Source organism: Haemaphysalis longicornis, unplaced genomic scaffold (genome assembly GCF_048455015.1).
Source record: "Haemaphysalis longicornis isolate Haplotype H1 unplaced genomic scaffold, Haemaphysalis longicornis Haplotype H1 scaffold_2, whole genome shotgun sequence".
Classification (NCBI taxonomy): Eukaryota; Metazoa; Arthropoda; class Arachnida; order Ixodida; family Ixodidae; genus Haemaphysalis; species Haemaphysalis longicornis.
Genome location: NW_027526295.1, coordinates 83,865,235 through 83,871,082, shown reverse-complemented (window position 1 = coordinate 83,871,082; position 5,848 = coordinate 83,865,235).

Genomic DNA, 5,848 nt, shown 5'->3' with positions numbered 1-5,848 from the left:
TCCCACCGCCACACTGGCGCCTTCCCAGAGAGGAAGCTACGATTTCGCTGTGGCTCCAGAAGAATACCTACCCACATCCCACCCGCCTCCACCTTTTCTTCTCCACCCAGCAACCTTCTCTCTGTGCTTACTGTCACCAGCCTGGCACCCTCTACCAACGGAGCGCCAACGTACTCCGCACTTTCCCCCACTTCCCAACCCGATCGTTGAGCAGGGGAGGGCTTCCCTGGCCAGCCCGGATCCGGATACCCAGCTCAAATGGGTGACCCGAGCAAGGACAGCCAGCCGAAGTGCGGGAATCCCGGACCAGGGGCGCTTCCACGATGCAAGACAGCAGCCTCTGCTCAATAAATAAAATTTATTCTCTCTCTCTCTCTCTCTCTCTCTCTCTCTCTCTCTCTCTCTCTCTCTCTCTCTCTCTAATTTTGTTTTACAATGGCAACAGTATGGGCCGCAATAACGCAATAGAGGCCAGCCTGAAAAAAAAAAAGCAGTTCGACTCGACACGAAAGCTGTCGGATGTGCTGAGCAGTGATTTTTTTTTATTATTTATTCATTTAATTTCCCGCAGCGCCCAGATGGCATTATAGCAGAGGGAAATTGAACATGTGGTCATATACATGTGGCAGTCAGGCTACAACACATCGCTGAACATCGTCACAAATACAAAAATAAAAACAGAACTACAAGTCTAACAGATACTTACTAAAAAGCGCGTCAGTGGTACAATCAACTAAAGCACTTGGCAACTTATTCCACAAACTAATGGTGTGAGGAAAGAACGAATCTTTGAAAACATTTGTACGGCAAGGTATTTCACGAATTTTCCAACTATGGTCACGCCGTCTAGATACGAAATGGGGGGTAAACAGAAAGATGTCAGGATCAATGCCAGTTTTTTTAAAATAGATACGATAAAGCAAATTAAGTTTGACCTGCTGCCTGCGTTTTTTTAGGGGTTCCCAGTTAAGCTGGTTTTTAAGTAATGTAACACTGGATCGGAAATTGTAATCACCCGTGGCGCGGTCGGCGGTCTTTCCCTTGTCCTATTCCTCTGAGCACCTTGTGTTTGTTTTTTTTATTTTGCGGGGCCGCCTGTTAAGCTTTGCCTAATACAAGAGGCGTTGCTCCTACTTTCTTGTCAAGAGGAGCCATCTCTTGTCTGGTTTCAGTATTAGCCTGGTGTTGATACCGAAAGTAATCAAGAGACCGCACCGCAGCCCCTAAAAGTCGTATAAAATGACAATGAATTGAGTTTTCAATTAATTGCGGTAATAATGCGTCAACTAACGATGCTTTCAGGATTTTATATTATTGTGTACTTTTTGCGGCCTAGCAGTGGCCAAGTCCTTGGGAACGGCGCAGCGCCAAGACGAGCCCTATTTTTTTGCATCTGAGTAACATGTGCCTGTGCCGCGCAATACCATATACATTTTTTGCTTCAATACATTAGCATAGTAACGCGAGAGACCCAGGTTCGATCCAGACCAGGAGAAGCGGTTTTCTTTTCGATGTTTCTGTTTTGGTGCGCGACACCATGGCCCCTGACGGGCTACTACGACAGGCCGAACCCTACAGTACTCTGTATTTATTATAATTGTCGTTGCTTATCCGCCCATAAACATTAGTGAGACGCAAAACAAAACTGGAGTATTGACTACGATCGATCAATCGTGCCTTTTGGCGCACACTTAGGTGGGCGGTCACCAGTTCGAGAAACTAGGTTATTTGACGTCATAACACTTCGCAAGAAAATGGCTTTTCGCCGCCACTGATTAACCTGTTTTGTTTAACCTGAAATATTATGTTTGAGTTCCCATTAAAATTGGTGTGACTGTTATCGAGACAGCTTTTTTTACGAACCAAGCTGCTATTTTCCCTTCATAGCCTCTGCAAAAAAAAACATCTGAAATAATGGCTAAGCCTTAAGTTTCCTGATCAATAAAGAACGAACAGTAAACACAAAAGTCTGTAAAGGCGTTTTTCGAATTATGCTAAGTTTGAGAAATGGGCGGTTTTTCGTGAACTTGCTGTAATGGTGAACATGTTAGGGATAGCGAGATTCTACGGAACATGACAAAGATTGATTCGCGCTAACTTAAGAACATTTTCTTTGCAGCCACCAATCATGATAAATTATTTTTTTATTTTTATTTAATTATTTAATGCTGTCAGCCTTTGTCAGGCTCATACAGGTTTGGCGTGCAAATATACACACTCGGGTAAAACCAAGCAATATCGCACATACCGAAACAAACAGAATCACCAGATGCTGGTGAAAATAACACTTGGAATATGAAAGCTACTGCACAAAATCATGGCCACGTCACAAAACATCATCGTGGCATCAGCAGGTGTTACAGTGATCAGTGGGTTCGGAAGCGCTCACAAACAAGAAAAGATAAACTTTTACTCTTCATAAAACAATCTCTCTACATTTTGAACAAATGAATCTGCAGAGGAAATGTTAACGCATTCACGTGGCAGTTTGTTCCACTCTTCCGCTGCTGATGGGAAGAAGGAATATTTAAAAGTGTCACAGCGTGACATGAATGGTCTGATGCACTTATTATGGTTGGTACGAAGGGAGTGATGGTTAGGTGGCTATATATAGTTCTCCTTCATCATCATCATCACTAGCCTATCTACGCCCACTGCAGGGCAAAGGCCTCTCCCATTATTCTCCAATTACCTCGGTCCTGTGCCAACTGTGACCAATTTATCCCCGCATACTTCTTGATCTCATCTGCCCATCTAACTTTCTGCCGCCCCCTGCAACGCTTGCCTTCTCTAGGGATCCACTCTGTTACCCTTAATGACCAGCGGTTATCTTGCCTTCGCATTGCATGCCCTGCCGACGTCCATTTCTTCTTTCTTATTTCTACTAATATGTCTTTAACACCAGTTTGCTCCCTGACCCACTCCGCTCTCTTCTTATCCCTTGTTGTTACACCTATCATTTTCCGCTCCATTGCCCGCTGAGTCGTTCTCAATTTAAGTTGAACCCTCTTAGTGAGCCTCCAAGTTTCTGCCCCGTAGGTGAGTACCGGTAAGATGCAGCTGTCATACACTTTCTTCTTCAGGAACAGAGGTAGTCTGCTATTCATTATCTGAGAATGTCTGCCATATGCACCCCACCCCATTCTGATCCTTCTAATTCTAATAATAAAGGAAGGAATCCGGTCAGAAAGTCTTATGACAATTGTGAAATTCCCCAGCAAGTTCTTGTGAAGGGAACTTTTTCAATTCACGCTATCACGTGGGGTTAAATATTATTATTGCTCGTTTGTCTATTCTCTACACCACGGCCTTGACTACTTTTTGATACGCGTTTAAATATGTTTGAAGTGTAAGTGCATGCAGTCATGTGGTTAAAGTTTGCTCGTCTTTCTTGTGCGCTGGATCGCCTGTTGTTTTTTTTTTGAGGCATTTCAGAAATAAACGTGTGACCGGTTGCACCAACGGGTGCAAAACGTCTAATGTTTTATCTAACATAATTCGTACTGGAGAAAAAACATGAATAAATGTGCGCGATTTCAGATAATTCTCTTCTCATGCGTACGCATTCTTACGGCACTTGTCTCCATTTTGGGTTTTTTTTTGTAGTCCGATTGGGCAATAATTAGCCCAATGGCTAGCCAAATAGGTAGCCAAATGAGCAGCCGTTTGGTTATTTTATTGCTTTACACATTCTTTTTGTTTGTTTCTGTGCCAATAATCTCACTCTATGCTATTATAATGATTAAATGCCGTAAGGTAACCCCTTGTCTTTTTTTTTGTGCAGACGAGAGCTACTTAGTTCTTCGAAAAATTTCGTTATTCGGTTTCGGTGGCTTCCTTTCTACGCATTTACTTAGTTTTGTCTCATTTTGTTGGCGTGTATATAAAAGATCCATTTTTATTTTGTTATTGACAGTTTTAGAGTTGTTTTTTTATTCCTGGTCTTTTTATTTCAAAATTCTCTGCGACAATTATCGCTGTTCGCGGAATAACAACTAAATGTGTCCACTCCGCCAATTGGGATTTTTTTTAAACACAAGGCACACGCGGTGCGGTACGTTTTCACAATTTCTTTTTTTTCTGTTTCCATCGTTCATATCGGGTCTTTCATATTTTTGCGTGCGGTTTACGGTGTCACGTTATATTAATTTTTTATTTCGAGAGTTCAATTTCCCAGTTGCATTTTTCGTGCATCTACAGATTACAGGCCACAGATTACAAATACCTTGGCATCACACTCACAAGGGATTTGAAATGGACAGCTCATACCTCGAAAACGCGTGCGTCCGCAATGCGCAAGCTTTATTCTCTCAGAACAAAACTCAAAAGCGCCCCGCCCAGTGTTAAGTTTCTAGCGTATAATACTTTTGTAAGGAGTAAACTAGAATATGCAGTGGTAATGTGGGCCCATAGCGAAAAAGATAAAATTTAAGCAGAACAAGCCAACCACAAAGCCGTGAGATTCATATATAGAAAGTAAAAAAGGGACGACTCGCCTACTCAATAAATGCAGTATAATCAAATTCAGACCCTGGAAACTCGCCGAAAAATTAGTCGTATTGCATTCTTACACAAATGTATATCAGCAAAAATAAATTAAAGCTACCCGATTATGTAAAACCTCTCGCAATGCGAAGTAGTGTAGTAGTAGTAGTAGTAGTAGTAGTAGTAGTAGTAGTAGTAGTAGTAGTAGTAGTAGTAGTAACTACTCGTCACAATCACCAACGTTCATTGTCTTCCATCTTCGCAAAAACAAATATCAACAAGTGTAGTTTCTTCCCTGAAACAATTGAAGATTGGAATTCACTTCCCGTACAATTATTTCTTTGTTCCGATTTAGTCACTAAGTTAGAAAAGCATTTGCCTTATTAAGTTCTTGGGACAAACATTTATTCATTCTTACAATATGTTTAACCTTCTTTATGTGAATAGTCTGGTGCATTCCACGTTGTGCCTACTCCTGCTTGGGCCAGATTGTTGGCCTGCAGAATTGTCAAATAAAATAAATAAATAAATAAATAAATAAATAAATAAATAAATAAACAAATAAATAAATAAATAAATAAATAAATAAATATTCGTATTTCCGGCTTCCTCTAATTCAATTCCACCAATTGTCTCCATTTTCTCGATAGTAAGAACCAAATGTCTTAACACTTCCCCTTAAGCATTTGTGTACAAGTGTAGTACTTTACACGGTTGGTTCGTTTTTCACAATTTGCCACGTTTCCGTCCTTCTTTTTGGAGCGGTTTGTGGGAGGGATTGACAACGTGCTTAGTTGGACTTCGTCAAGCCGTATTTATAATTTTTGTTTTGTACATTCTTCGTAGTTTTATGTCTTGAAATTTCCTTCGACGAACTATGTATATTTACAGTATCATAACGATTGCACGTGTTTACTGTCCAATTACACAATTTCGTGCAACTACAGGGCGTCATGGAGGTGGTCTCTTTTCAGGAATTTTATCGTGTTTCCGTCGTTCCTTCCGGGTCTTGTTTAAACATTTTGCCACCGTTTTTTGGGGGCGGTGTATCAGGAATTGGTTGATTAGTTCGGTGTTATATATTTTTCATTTTTTCTTGCTTAGTATTGTTTGCCGAGTACCCCCACCCCCGTAGCCAGGACCGTGTAACGCCCTGAATTTCCACAAAAATGCAGATACCGCAGAAGTTCTACCTGCAATCGCTTAAAAAGCGCAAATGAATACAACTGGTAGTACGAAATTTTGGAAAACTAAAAATAAGAAAAATATTAAAAAAACGGAACACGGCGAAACGTGTAGCGCCCTGCATTTCCACCATGACGAATATTTCATGAAAGTTCCACCTGTAATCATTATAATAGCG